Here is a 15092-nt window from a genome sequence, read left to right as displayed (position 1 = left end):
AAAGGTTCTTCATGGACTTGAATTCCCTTCCTTCCTTGTTTCATTCAGTGTCTGTTGCACGAGTGCCAGACACCCTGTCAGGGCTGGAGACACAGCGCTGAGTGATTCCCTCCAGGCCCAGAGGTGCATTCAGCCCAGCAAATATGCAGGGAATCTGGGGTGACCGGCTCCGTGATAGGAAAGTGGAGACAGCCATGGGGCTCAGGGTTCAGCACGCCAGCACGGCCACGCCCCTCGCCATCCTGAATACTTCAGGCGGAAAGACTTGCAGAAAAGGCAGAAGCAGGAAGGCCTCCCCGGGCCCCTCCTGCGCCCACCCTTCTTCCCTGCAACCGGCCCTAACAGGCTCCCGGGAGAGGTACCGGCCTCCCGACGCCCGGAGGACACGAGTGAGCAGATCCCCAGCCCACAAGCCCTGCCGAGCTCCCCGGGCAGCCCCTCCTCACAGCCCTCACCTGCCCTGGACCTCCACGCCATCGACCCGCCGTCACACCTGACACACAGCACTCGGGTCCGGCTGGTTCTCCAGGTCCTCGCTTCCTTCTGAGATTCCCGGGGCAGGTAGAACGTACGGTTTGTTTTTCTTTCTTTCTGTATTATATTTTTTAATATTTTTATTGGAGGATAGTTGATTTACAATGTTGTGTTAGTTTCAGGTGTACAGCAAAGTGACAAACTTATCCTAAAGGTTAATGTTTTCTCCTGTTCGTGTGTTTTTGTCAGTTTAATTTTCAGACCAGCTGGGCCCCTTAAGAAGGGAAACAACTTCTCCTGGTGGGACCGAGAGTCTGACGTGGGCGCCAGGACCCAGGCTGACAGTGTGTCCTGGGCTTGAGCTCTAGAAACTGAGACTTGAAGGGTGGCCAGCAATGCACAGGGTGAGGAGCCCGTCTGCACACGCCCTGGGAGCCGACACGTGCTGGGCTGCAGCAGCTGGGCAGGGGCACGTGGGCTGTTGCTTGGGTGCCGGTGTGTCTGTGTGTGTGTGTCTGTGTGAGACTGTGTGTGTGTGTGATTGTGTCTCTGTGTGTGTGTCTCTGTGTGTGTCTGTGTGTCTGTGTGTGTCTCTGTGTGTGTCTCAGTGTGTATATGTGTGTCTGTGTGTTTGTGTGTGTGTCTATGTCTGTGTGTGTGTCTGTGTGTCTATGTGTGTCTGTGTCTGTGTATGTATCTGTGTATGTGTTTCTGTGTGTGTGTGTCTGTGTGTGTCTGTGTGTGTGTGTCTCTGTGTCTGTGTGTCTCTGTGTCTGTGTGTGTGTGTGTCTCTGTATGTGTGTCTCTGTGTGTGTCTCTGTGTGTGTGTCTGCGTTTCTGTGTGTCTGTGTGTGTGTCTTGGTGTGTGTGTCTTGGTGTGTGTGTCTGTGTGTGTGTATCTGTGTGTGTCTCTGTGTGTCTGTGTGTCTGTATCTGTGTGTGTGTGTGTCTGTGTGTGTGTTGGGGGGCGCTGTCCTGGGGTAGAAGCTGATGGAGACCAGTTGAGTGACGGGATGAAGCGAAACAGACTTGGGAGAAACAGATTTGGGCGCCTCCTTGGGGACTTTGAACTTCACCCTGAGGATAAGAGGATTAAATGCAAAGAAGGTTTTATATTTTCTTTTACAAAAATTATCTTTTAGGAAAATTCCTCTTACCTCAGGGGAGCCATTAGATATTTTCAAAAAGGGATAAAACTGAAAGCAAGAAAAGAAGGTTAGAGGCATATTTGGAAGTAATGGAACTGAATTTCTTCGAAAATGTTTTTCGCATCGTATTTTCCCCTGATTCACACTGGCTGCATCCGTTGTGAAAATTGACTGAGAACCATCCATGACAGAACCTTAGATGAAATTTCAGTCTGTGTAATGGCTCAGGCCAAACGGGACGATTTTACTGGAGCCAGTTGTGAAGGGGGATCAGCCTTCCTGACGGGGTCCGTGCTGTTGAGTGCTTCCCCTGGGCTGGGAATGCTGCGCGCCTCTGCAAGTACTGATGGGTGAGACCAGCACCACAGATTTATTCATTTTAGACAAAAATTAATCATGGGCAAAGTCTGAAGAAACAAATCTTAATTTGTCAGAGGTAGAAATATCCTCAGGGTATTCACATGCCCACCTTTGAGGAGAAAAACCAGAAAATTCCTGTTCAGTTCGGCAGTTTTTTTCTGGAAGCTATTGGGGAAGTTTTAGTTCTTTAATGAGAAGGCGTGTCGCAAGCACAGCAGAAAGATGGCCGGCGGGGTCTGGAGTCACCCGTCAGCCAGCAGGAGCAAACGGCTCTGGGACGCTGGACGAACTGGAGTGAGGGGGTCAGAGGGGTTTGATATTGGGAATATCATTTAAAAGGCCCTGAACGTTTAAAGAAAATGAGTTACCTTATACTTGAGTTATATATGAGTTATACTTATATATGAGTTATACTTATATATGAGTTATACTTATACCTTTTGACCTATCCCAGGGCGACGATGGAAATGTTGCTTTGAAAACATTACACTTGGGGACATCTTAAAGTCATAGAGGCTCAGAATTAATCATTAACAGGTCAGTAGTCCTTCTTAAGAAGGTTTTGTGATAGCTAGGTTTAGCAAACCGACTCAACTGTGTAAGCTGTAGCCAGGCAGAGTCCAGTAGAAAGTGGTGACAAGAGACGAACTCTCTTCAAAAAGTAAGGAGATGAAATAGTCCACTGGGGAGTGGACCTCTAACTGTGGTCCTGGCCTGGCAGCATCAGTCTCGCCTGCCTGGAAACACCAGAGAAACCTTGGGCCCAGCCTCCAAGCTGCTGAATCAGGACCCCCGGGGGTGGGACCAGCCCTCCAGGGGACTCTGGTCCCACCCAAGTTTGGGCTGAAAAGCACTGCGCTGTGCTTTGCAATTTCACATCCTTTGGCAAACTCTCTTTCAATCACCAACAATTATTTTCAGGATGGTGCTATCGACCAAAGGTCCTTGTTCAGGGAGGACTGTGAACTACTTACAGCAAAGATTCTGTGTTAGTCGAATCTGAAAGGCATCGAGGAGAAGCTTAGGGCTTTAGTAAGTAGAATTGCAGAAAATCTGTTATTTATGAAAAATACATTCAAGACTTGACCTTGTATTCAGCTGAACTCACTGCTTCGGCTTTTTTCTGCTAGAGAATGATTCCCTGAAAAATGTGGGGATCTGGGGTCTTAATCACGGTGTAATTTCTAAGGTTGGTCAAAGGGTCTCATGGAAGTTGAGTCCGATGACTGAAAACATGGCCCCGGACCATTTGGTGTGCTGTCACGTACATTAGAAGTGTCATGTAGAAGGCACTTTAATAGTTTACAAGGCAATTACATTCTATATGTCGCCTTATTCCAGCCTATTTGTAGTTGGAATTAATAAAAAATGATTTTTTAAAATTAATTAATTTATTTTTGGCTGCATTGGGTCTGCTTTGCTGCGTGCAGGCTTTCTCTAGTTGCGGCAAGCAGGGGCTACTCTTCATTGCAGTGCACGGGCTTCTCATTGTGGTGGCTTCTCTTGTTGCGGAGCACGGGCTCTAGGCATGCGGGCTTCAGTAGTTGTGGCACGTGGGCTCAGTAGTTGTGGCTCGTGGGCTCTAGAGCGCAGGCTCAGTAGTTGTAGCGCACAGGCTTAGAGCCCTTACACAGACACCGCAACAAAGAGTAGCCCCCACTCACCACAACTAGAGAAAGCCTGTGCACAGCAACAAAGACCCAATGAAGCCCCCCCCCCAAAAAAAAAGTATACAGTAGTTCAGTGCTTTCTAGTATGTTGACAGGGTTGTGCAAGCGTCACCACAATCTAACTGGAGGATAGTTTCATTGCTCTGCAAAGAAACCGTATTCCTGTTAGTAGTCACTCCTCACTTCTCCCCAGACCCCTGCCCTCAGCCCTAGGCAGCCTCTAATCTACTTTCTGTCTTTACGATTTTCATATTCTCGACATTTCACGTACAATGTGTGCTTTTTTTATGTCTGGCTTCTTTGACTTAGCATAACGTTTGCAAGGATCTTCAGTTTTGTAGCACACAGCAGTACTTTGTCGTTTTTATGGCTGAAGAATATTCCACTATTTAGACAGACCACATTTTGTGTATCCACTCATTCCTTGATGGACACTGGATTTTTCCACGCTTTGGCTATGAATAACGCTATTATAAACATTTGTGTACAAGCTTTGGTGTGGATGTAGGCTTTTATTTTCATTGGATATGTGTCTAGGTGTGGAATCACTGGGTCATATGGAGACACGATGTTCAACCATTTGAGAGGGTACTAGAATGTTATCCAAAGCAGCTGCACCTTCTTGCTTTCCCCCCGGCGATGTATCCTCATATATTCGGATTCCTCCACATCCTGGCCAACACTTGCTGCTGTGTGTCTTTTGATTTTAGCTATCATAGTGCGTGTGAAGTGGTACGTCTTTGTGGTTTCGATTTGCTTTCTCTGCTGGCAAATGATGTGAGCCTCTTTTTGTGTGCTTATTGGCCATTTGTACATCTTCTCTGGAGAAATATCTGTCCGCATCCTTTTCAACATGAAGGATTTTAGTATCTTTTTCGTGCCTAGCTGCCCTGCCTTCAATGTTGAAGAGCAGTGGTGAGAGTGGAATCCTTACCTCGTTCCTGAGCTTAGAGGAAAGGGTGTCAGTCTGTCACTGCTGCCCATGATGTTTGCTGTGGGTTTTTCTTTGATGTCCTGTATCAGGTTGAGGAAGGTTCTCTTCTATTCCTAGTTTGTCGAGTTTCTTTTTCTTTTTCTTTTTTAAATTGTTAAGGGATGCTGCATTTTGACAAATGCTTTTTCTGCCCCCTTCGCTGTCTGTGCATGAACTTAATAACAGATGTATGGTGACCAGTCACGAACAGGTTGGAAAGAAGTGACGTGATTGGTCACTGGCCGTGACGCACATCTTATTTATGTGGCAGTTTGTGGACTGAAGAGCAGTAGCAATGTTTGCACTTCATATAAGTACTCACAGTCTATCTGTGGTAACTGAAAATTGAACTGGGTTCTTGGGGTTGATGGTCAGTTTTATGTGTCAGGTTGGCTAGGCCCTGGTACCCAGATATTTGGTCCAACACCAATCTATACATGGTTGTGAAGATATTTTTTATTTGAGATTAACTTTTCCACCAGTTGACTTTGAGTAAAGCAGATTGCCCTCCACAGTGAGGGTGGGCCTCATCCAATCAGTTGAAGGCCTCAAGGGCAAAGACTGGCTCCCGGAAAAGAAGGGATTCTGCTGCAGGACTTGAGCTGCAATGTCTGCTCTTCCCTGACTCTCCAGCCTGCCCTGAAGAGTTTGGATTTGCCAGCCCCCATGATCACATGACCAGGTCCTTAAAATAAAGCACATGTCCATTTTCTCTCTCTTTCCCTCTCTGTCTTTATCCTTCTGTCTCTACAGCTGTACACACACACACACATATATGCTCACATCCTACTGGCTCTGTTTCTCTGAAGAACCCTGATGAATACATTGGGGGCCGGTGTGTTTAACTAAAATGTGCATAGCAGAAGAGGCAAAGCAAGGACTTCCTGAGTCATCTTTGATTTTCCTTATTTTTCCAAACTGGGGGAAACTTTCAGAGGCTTCCACTTGGCCTTCCCAGGCTGATGGCACTGACCCCACAGACAAAGGCACTGATGGAGGTGTCCACCTTTTGTGGGGGGACCCAGGGGACACTCCACTTACCAACTTTGTAAGGGATGCTCAGTTGAGGTGGCAGGAACATCACCGTAAAGACCAGTGGTGCTGTTGTCACCACCCACGTGGAACCGGGTTCTCTGGCTGTAATGGGGGTGAAGGATCCTGACTCAGGACAAGCCAGGGGTGTGCTTGCTCATCAGAGGCCAGGTGAGCACAGAGATCTCAACAAGAAGCAAGGCTGGAGTGGCAGCCAAAGGGCCCGACCGCAGGGAGTCTTATGAGCTGCTTTGTGTCATGATTGCCCTGACCCTTTTCCTTCACAAAATAAACTTCCCAATTAAGTAATTTTAATATTATTTGAACAACCTTTCCTGAATTTCAGGTAAGTATTTTTGATAGAAAGTTTTTTTCAGCGATTAATGTTGGCTTTCGGTTTTTAGAAACATCCAGGTCATCAGTGATAGAGCTGTTTCAGTAAGTTGTTTGCGTATCTCTAGAGATTTCTTCAGAATGAACTCAAGGGGGCGCAATAGAACCATGATGGGAAAAGAGCAAGCGGATGGTCTTGTCTGTGTGTTTTTGTGCGTAATAAAAGGCGTATTTTGGAAAATCAGAATTATCCTCTGCTGGCTTTATCGTATCAACTGTGGATGTGGGGGATTTTATCTGTTGAAGTTGGTGAGTTGTTTGTCAGATTAGGCAAAAGTTACTAAGTGACAAACGCTCTGATGAATAGCAATTGATTATATTTGTACACAGAAAAATATTTTTAAATTACTGAATAATTGAAAATTTCCTGTTTTATCATTTAAAAAATGACAGAATATTCACTCAATTAATGAAATCCCACAATACACAATGTGTTTAGTGAAACCTTGAGGATCCCCTTCTGCCTGTCACTCTCTCCCCTCCCCGGAGTTTGGGGTGGGTTCTTCTAAGTTCACGTACGGACATCACTATATATCAATGCACGTAGAGATATTTATGTTCACATATTAAGTGTTTAAAAAAATGTGACCAGGCACACATACTGTTTTGTAATGTGATTTTTTTACTCCTAAGTATGTCTCTTGCTGTACTTCCCTGTTAGCAAAGGCTTAGCTATGTCATTCAGTATTTTTCAGTGCACTTCACAGATAGTATTCTTTCCAGTGGATGAATGGAAGGCCACAGAGTGCATGTATCATAATTAATTGTTGCAGTGTAATTTGGATGGGCACTTGGATAATCTCCAAGTTTCTTACTATTATATGATACAGTAGTGAGCACCCTTTCATATGAGGACAGTGACATTTAGTTATTTCTGTAGGAAAGACTCCTAAAAGAGGAACAGCCCACTTTTTTTTTTTTTTTTTTTTTTTTGCGGTACGCGGGCCTCTCACCGTTGTGGCCTCTCCCGTTGCGGAGCACAGGCTCCGGACGCGCAGGCTCAGTGGCCATGGCTCACGGGCCCAGCCGGGATCCTCCCAGAGCGGGGCACGAATCCGTGTCCCCAGCATCGGCAGGCGGACTCTGAACCACTGTGCCACCAGGGAAGCCCGGAACAGCCCACTTTTAATCATTGCCCTCGCTGTGGTTATTCATGTGGTTTATTTCAGAAAACATCATGGCCTTTCCTACAATTTACTCTTCCAGATGAATTGTTTTTGTCAAATTCCCCACCACCCTCTTACAACTGTAATTAAGTTTTGATTGAAAGTGCACTGAAGTTATAGATCAATTTGGGGGGGAATTACTATAGAGTACTTAAATATTGTCTCCAGTTTTTTTTTTTTTTGTCCGTACCATGTGGCATATGCAGAATCTTAGCCCTTGATCCTAGTTCCCCAACCAGGGATCAAACCCACGTTCCCCCTGCAATGGAAGTGCGGAGTCTTAACCACTGGACCGCCAGGGAATTCCCTCTTGTCTCCATTGTTGACTGTTGTCTGTTTACACGGTGGGTCTAGGCACTTTATTCTTTAGTTCATAGGAAAGTTAAGCTATGTTAATCTTATGTTGAACTACTTTATTTTTTATTGAAGTATAGTTGATCTACAATATTGTATTAGTTTTAGGTATACAACACAGTGATTCAGCATTTTTATAGATTGTACTCATTTAAAGTTGTTACAAAATAATGGCTCTATTTCCCTGTGCTGCACAGTGTATCCTTGGATTTTATACATAGTAGTTGGTATCTCCTAATCCTCTACCCCTATCTTGCCCCTCTCCCTTCCCTCTCCCCACTGGTAACGACTAGTTTGTTCTCTATATCCGTGAGTCTCTTTCTGTTTTGTTACATACATTGGTTTGTTTTATTTTTTAGATTCTACGTATAAGTGATAATGTTGAACAACGTTATTGAACTCTTCAGTTTTAATAAATTTTTGCCTTCTCCAGATGCTTAGACAATCACCCACATGTGCAAATGTGACAGTTTTGTTCTCCTTTCCAGTGTTTTTAGCTTTTTATTTCTTTTCTTGCCATATTCCGTTAGTGGAATATAAGATTAATGGCATATTCCGTTAACGGCAATGAGATTGTTCTATAGATTCTTTTCTGTCCAGATGCTGGTATTGCCTCTTTGTCCAGAAGAAATATTTCAGAAAGTTTTGTTTTCCCCTTTGTTCTGAAAGAGTTTAAATCACAAGAAAGAGAGTTGAGTTCCTTGGGACCTTGACAGACTTCATCTGATGCCTTAGTATTTTGCCCCATATGACATACGCTACTCAATTTTCTCCTTGTCATTATTAAACTTATTTATCAAATAACATAGAATGGCATATACATTTCTACTCAATATCCTTTCAAAACTAATATTTAGGTATCATTAAGTACAGTATTTCATAAATTATTCTAGTCCTAGAGAATCCAGTGAGGAAAAAATGGGCAAAAGTCTGGAAAATATAAAAGACGATAAAAGAGGGAGAGAGAAAATTAAATCCTGTAATTGAAAAAAAATTACAATAAGGAATTTTTAAAAAGAATGTGGATAAATCCTTGCCTTAAAAAAAAAGTGTCTTAAAAATGTTAAAAGTGTGTATCTGAAGTGAAATTTTGAGTGTCAAGCAACAAAAGAGACTTTTAGTAACTCTCTGAAGGTCTCTCAAATAATGAAGGGTAGAGATGGGTTTGAATCTAAAAGGTTGGATTCCAGATTCCAGGCTGTCACCTGCTGCAGGATCACATCAGGACGAATAATCTATGGAGATGAAGGCCTTCCTCTGCAGGCTGGTGGTGGCACAGCTGTGTTACTGCAGAGACAATGTCCAAAGTGGCAACATCACCCCAAATCCCCCTCCAAGAAAAATGTTTCCATCAAGTGCTTAAAATTCTGCCATTGTAGAAGTTTAATTTTTTCCCGTGAATTTCTGGTTGCTTTTTTCTTTCTCACTGACGAGAGAAACACAGGCCTCTAACACAGAGCCCAGTGCATCCGGCATCTTATTTATACTGTGCATGGCTCTGTACCTTTTATTCCTGAATAACAGCCCTTTATAACGTCTTCAAGAAGTTATCTAAAAAAGACTACAGTTTCTGAGTTATTCCACACTCAAGATTGTCTTCATCCAGCCTTACCTGTGACTGATAACTTAGCCCGGTGCAGGGTAGGCTCAGCCCAGCCCAGTGTGTGCTGATGAAATTGTCAGTGCCAGGCCCTTTCTTGGTCACCTGTGCTCAGTTTTCTCTTTGGAAGCTGCCATTTTCTCCTTCTAGTCTCAGAATTCTCAGGATGTGTCTAAGGATGAATCTTGAAAAATTCATCTTACTTGCCTTGGAGGGGATCTTTCCAACCTGAGCAGTTTTGCTCTTCAGATGTGCTGGGAAGGTCTTTTCCATTATTTCTTGGCAATTCCTTCACCTCTGTTATCTCTTTTGAGGTCCCCACCAGTCGGGCACCGGAGGACAGAGACTCTACCTTTGTTTTCCCATTTTCTTTCTCTTCCTTCTTATTCTTTTGTTTTCTTTTTCACTCTGAGACACCTCCTTGACTCTGTTTTGCAATGCTGCTACGCTGTTAAAGAGTTATCGGCATGTTTTAATGTCTGACAGCCTTTTCCTCCTCTGGTTGTTGTGCCTGCTAGCACACTAATTCATTCTGTGAACGCAACATCCTCTTGGATCTCTTGGCATATTAGTTAATTTTTTTTCTATTCCCTGAGTTATCTCAGCCTTCTTCCTGTGTCAGTGTTTATCGATCCTTCTCTCCCAGGTCACCCCTTTTCTTTACACGCCTGGTGGTCTTTGATGACCCATTTATAAGGGATTGATTTTCTAGACCGTGTGAGTCTGATACTGCAGAGCAGTGCCAAAGCCTCAATCTCATGATACACTTTTTCTCCTTAAACAAGTCGCGACGCCTTCGGCCAGTGGGTGAGACTGCTTTGGGGGCCCTGCGCTCCATTACCATCGCCAGGTGTGGCCACGTCTCCTTCTTGGTTTATCCCCATAGCTGCTATTCTGGTTCTTAATTGATCTTAGCTGTTCCCTCTGAGATTTGCTGAGATGCACCATCTTCAAGCCCTGATTTCTGTGTCTTTCATACCCTGAGTGTGTGAAGATTTTGATGGTTCAAAGTTCCAGGTTGCTTGTCCACGAGTTACTTCAGAGCCTGGTGCCGCCCTTCTGAGGGCGACACTTTGAGGACGACTCCTGTCCAGTTGTAACACTTCACTCATCCATGTTCTGCTCCACTGTTTACCCCATTTCTTCTCTAGACCTTCAAGTCTGGATCTGCTGTACATGAATAGAGAAGACAGGGAGGGTTAATGGGTGGAAGCAGTGGTCAGAGCAGGCATTCAGGGTAAACCACTGCTCAGCACTTAAGGGACAGGGATGCCTGTCCAAATTTCTGGTCTGTGCCACCCCTGTTTCTTAATGCCAGGAGACGTGTGTTGGGATTTATAAAGGCTCCGCCAAGTCCACTTAATTTTTCTGGTAGTTGTATTTTTTGAGGGTGTTTCATGAGGTTTATTTTTGCTTATTGTCCTTTGTCTCCAGATTTTGATATTAATTTGGTCTTCATTTTTGGTGTTGTGAATAAGTTTTACACTCTGTAGCAACTTGGGAGAAACTTTATTTGAGGCTGCCAACGAGGCGAACGTTCCTTAATGCGCTAGAAAGTATTAGCTCCTCACTAAAAGCGCAAACTCTTGAATGTCAAGACTAATCATGTCATTAACTTAATAAAATTATTGTAAAATTATTACAATCATGTCATCCACTTAATAAAATTATTACACTTAATTTCAGAACTTGTCCTGAAATTAAGATGCTACTGTTGCTGCTGTCAGCTCTGGCTTGTGAAAAAAAATCTATGAAGGAGAAAGGAAGGATCAGGTACAGATGAACTGAGGGGCAAGAAAGTAACACGATATGGAGGTGTTATCTTCACGGCTCAAATCCCTTACAATCATTGGGACTTGGCTTCGCCTGCAAAGTTTGTTTATTTATTTTTATTGAAGTCTAGTTGATTTACAATGTTGTGTTAGTTTCGGGTGTACAGCAAAGTGATTCAGTTATGTATATACTTATACATATATACGTGTGTGTACACACACACACACACACACACACACGCATATATATCTATTCTTTTTCAGATTCTTTTCCATTACAGGTTATTGCAAGATGTTGACTATATTTCCCTGTGCTGTACAGTAGGTCCTTGTTGTTTATCTATTTTATATATAGTAGTGTGTGTTTGTGAATCCCAAACTCCTAATTTGTCCCTCCTCCTGTCCCTCTTTGGTAACCATAAGTTTGTTTTCTATGTCTGTGAGTCTGTTTCTGTTTAGTAAATAAGTTCATTGGTATCATTTTTTAAGATTCCATATATAAGTGATATCGTTTAATATTTGTCTTTCCTTGTATGACTGACTTCAGTTAGTGTGATAATCTCTAGATCCATCTATGTTGCTGCAAATGCATTCTTTCATTCCTTTTTATGGCTGAGTAATATTCCACTGTATATATTTATATTTTATTAATAAACCACTTTTGTTTAACTTGAAAGAATTATCCCAAATTTGGGATACAGTACTCTCCATATATGAAATATGATGGTAAACTTTTTAATAATGTTAAAAAGCCAGTGTTAAAAAGCCAACATTCACCAGTGTTTCGGGTGAAGAAGTGATTTATTGGATTACACTAAACCTCTTGAAGGTTTTATTTTTTCTTACACCCGTAAGACTAAGACTAACATCACAGAATAAGGCTGCTATAGATACTTTGAATAATATGAACATCTTTGAAGTATCTTCTCAATCAAGCAGTTGGAAAACTAAAGTTTGTTCCAGGGTGCAGATGGTAAAAACATCGCTCTCAGGAGGCGACTTATATGTGTAGCCCTTTGAAAGCGCGTATCTCTTTTCCTAAGTCCCATTTCTTTTCCCCAGCTCTGGAGTATTTGGGAGCCACTGATTAGTTTCAGTGACTTAACCGCTCTTAAAAACACACATATTTTAATTGGTCAATACTGGATTAATGTTACGCCAGTCACTGTTAGTGTTATAGTCATTTAAACATTGCATTGTTTGATGCAGCTTATAAAAATACTAAGGCGATTCAATGAAAGAGAAGAGAAGGTGACTCGGGGCTATATTGCTCAATAGATTGTGAATTGATTTAACCTTACATATGATAAAATGACATCCATTTATTAGACTATCTTAAAATTATATGATTAATTATACTAACTAATAACAAAGATATGGCATGGAGAGTATAAGAAACACAATTAAAGTCATCTGTGTAGGTAGTGGCCACGCTAAGACCAGACTCCAGCCTCCTGTGTGTGCTTGGCTGTGGAACAGCTCAAAACGGACAGACCCTGAGGGGGGTCCCTGGCTCACTTCCCCAGCTTTGTGTATTAGCCCATTTAATTTCCACAGTATCCTTTGAGCCGGGTATTATTACCGGTGCTGTCATAATCATCACCAACATCACCATCATTATCTGCTGTGGTTAAGATAAGAACATTAGGGCACAAAGGAATTAAGTTTCTTTTTTTCCTTCCGTTGAGGTGTTTTTTAAAAATTGAAGTATAGTTGATTAACAATATTATATTAGTTTCAGGTGTACAGCATAGTGATTCAGTATTTTTACAGATTATCCTCCATTAAAAGTTATTACAAGGTAATGACTATAATTCCCTGTGCTACACAATATATCCTTGTTGCTTATCTATTTTATACACAGTAGCTTGTATTTCTAAATCCTATACCCCTTCGCTCTCCCTTCGCTCTCCCTTCCCTCTCCCCTTTGGTAACCACTGATTTGTTTTCTATATGTGTGAGTCTGTTTCTATTTTCCATATACATTTGTTTGTATTATTTTTTAGATTCCACATGTAAATGATCTCATGCAGTATTTGTCTTTCTCTGTCTGACTTAGTTCCCTAGGCATGATCATGTCTAGGTCCTTCCATGTTGCTGCAAATGGCAGAATTTCATTCTTTTTTATGGCCGTTGAGGTTTTGTGTTCTTATCTCACCATGTCAACTTCACTCCCCTGGGCATAGATGATTGTGCCTATTAGCCAAATTGGAATTAAATTTAATGTCACACTGTACTGAGTGGCAAAGCTGGGATTTTTTTTTAAGATTTATTTATTTATTTGTTTATTTATTACATATATATTTTTTATTTTTGGTTGCATTGGGTCTTCATTGTGGTGCGCGGGCTTCTCATTGCGGTGGCTTCTCTTGTTGCGGAGCACGGGCTCTAGGCGTGCGGGCTTCAGTAGTTATGGCTCACAGGCTCAGTAGTTGTGGCTCGCGGGCTCTAGAGTGCAGGCTCAGTAGTTGTGGCACATGGGCCCAGCCGCTCCGCAGCATGTGAGATCCTCCTGCACCAGGGCTCGAACCCGGTCCCCTGCATTGGCAGGCGGATTCTTAACCACTGAGCCACCAGGGAAGTCCCAAAGCTGGGATTTGAACCTGGACAGTTTCAATCCCACACTCGTATTACTGTGTTATATAGAGATTTAAAGCTTCCTATTTAAGGCACTGTTCATTGACACCTTTCAATCATGTAATTAAGAAGTTTTTTTTCTAAGAGTATTTTATTTTATGCACCATTATAAATATCATTAGACCGAGATTTCAAATTGGTCCTTTCCCAAGTGACCAATAATCTATGTGATGAAATTCTGATCAAATGACTTATTTCTCACATGTCCTCTCCTAGATGAGTCAAAATAGTCACAGAAGCTTTATGACCCCCATTGCAAACTGTGTTCATTTTCAAACTGAGCTCATTGCTGTAATTAAAGGAAGCCCCTGTCTTCCCTTGCCCAGTTCAAAAGGGCACTTTGACCACGTCAAGATTGCACGTTTGGACTTCCTGGACTCAATGGCTCTTAACTTCACAAAGTCATTGATATCCTTGAGCAGCATCTAATGAGGCTGGCACGTGGATTTTGAGCAATGTTTCGGGAGGTTCATGGATGCAAGATGCCCATCTGTGAAACCTGCCTGGAACCCACAGGACCACAAGTCATGTGGTTGCAGACCTGACATCTGGGATGGATGTTCCCTGAAGCCTTTGGCCCCCAGACTCTGTTAAACCTTCTGAACCTGCAAAAATGGCCTTGTAAGTGCTAGAGATCTCCCACCCCATGCTGCTGGGAGAAAAGACAGGGCCTCTCCTTTGCAGAACCCATCTCAGCTCTCCTCCTGCTGGGGTTGAGTGCTGCATGACCTATCTGGGGACACGCTGTCCTAACACAGAAGGAAAGAGATTTCAGCTCAAGGGAGCTGTATGATCTGCCCAGAATGCACCGGTGGGAGATGGGTGTGTATTTGTGGGATGGGATTCTGCAGCTGCCTGGATAGCGGGGAGATGACTGACTTGGGATCACGCTCCCAGGACACGGGATTTAATACCATGGACAGCGGCCCACTCTGCAAGTCGAAATGGAACACTTATCGTGGTGGGGGAATTGAGGAACAGGCTCAGGGAGTGGTGCGAGCTGGGTGGACACCCTCTGTAGCCAGAATGTCCATGGGGTCCAGATGATACGTCCTTTTAAAATGTATTAAAATTTTTATGTCTGTGTTAATAAACAGATCAGTATTTTTGAAATGTCAACTTGAATAATAATTTCATAAAATAATAAAACAACAAAACTGTAACTAGCTTCTAAATAAATCTCAGAACATTTCCTAGAAATAAGTGAGAAGAATTCAAACGGAAAGAAACAAAGGCTAATGGAAAGAACTAGTAAGTTTCTTAGCTTTTTGACCGATATACAAAAAAAGGTCAAGATATTAAAGGATTAAATAGGGCGATCATGGATACATCACAAACCAATGTGTGGATTCTCTCAGAGGAGATCCTATATCTAACCTAAGACAGAATAGGTTCCATAAAGCACGTCTCCCGTTGTTAATGAGTAGCAAGCACTCAGTAAGCTTTAATGATTGATCAGTGATTGTTTTAGCGAACAGCCAGCATCCAAAATGAATCATCTGGTCAGTCCGCA

At 42.8% G+C, this 15092-nt stretch overlaps 1 protein-coding gene across 2 annotated transcripts in view; it reads left to right on the top strand.

Annotated features, from left to right (window-relative positions):
* Window positions 1-250: 250 nt before the first annotated feature.
* Window positions 251-15092, top strand: part of GALR1 (galanin receptor 1) — a 49218-nt gene continuing 34376 nt past the window's right edge. The window contains exons 1-2 of one of the 2 annotated variants that reach the window (XR_007471670.1): window positions 251-561; window positions 724-878. The gene's annotated coding sequence lies outside the window, so the exon portion shown is untranslated. Of the gene's footprint in view, window positions 574-723; window positions 879-15092 lie in introns of both variants that reach the window. The other variant, XR_007471669.1, reaches the window with a different exon arrangement.

Source organism: Orcinus orca, chromosome 15 (genome assembly GCF_937001465.1).
Source record: "Orcinus orca chromosome 15, mOrcOrc1.1, whole genome shotgun sequence".
Taxonomy (NCBI): domain Eukaryota; kingdom Metazoa; phylum Chordata; class Mammalia; order Artiodactyla; family Delphinidae; genus Orcinus; species Orcinus orca.
Note: the sequence above shows the minus strand (reverse complement) of the source record. Positions and strands in the feature narration are given on the sequence as shown.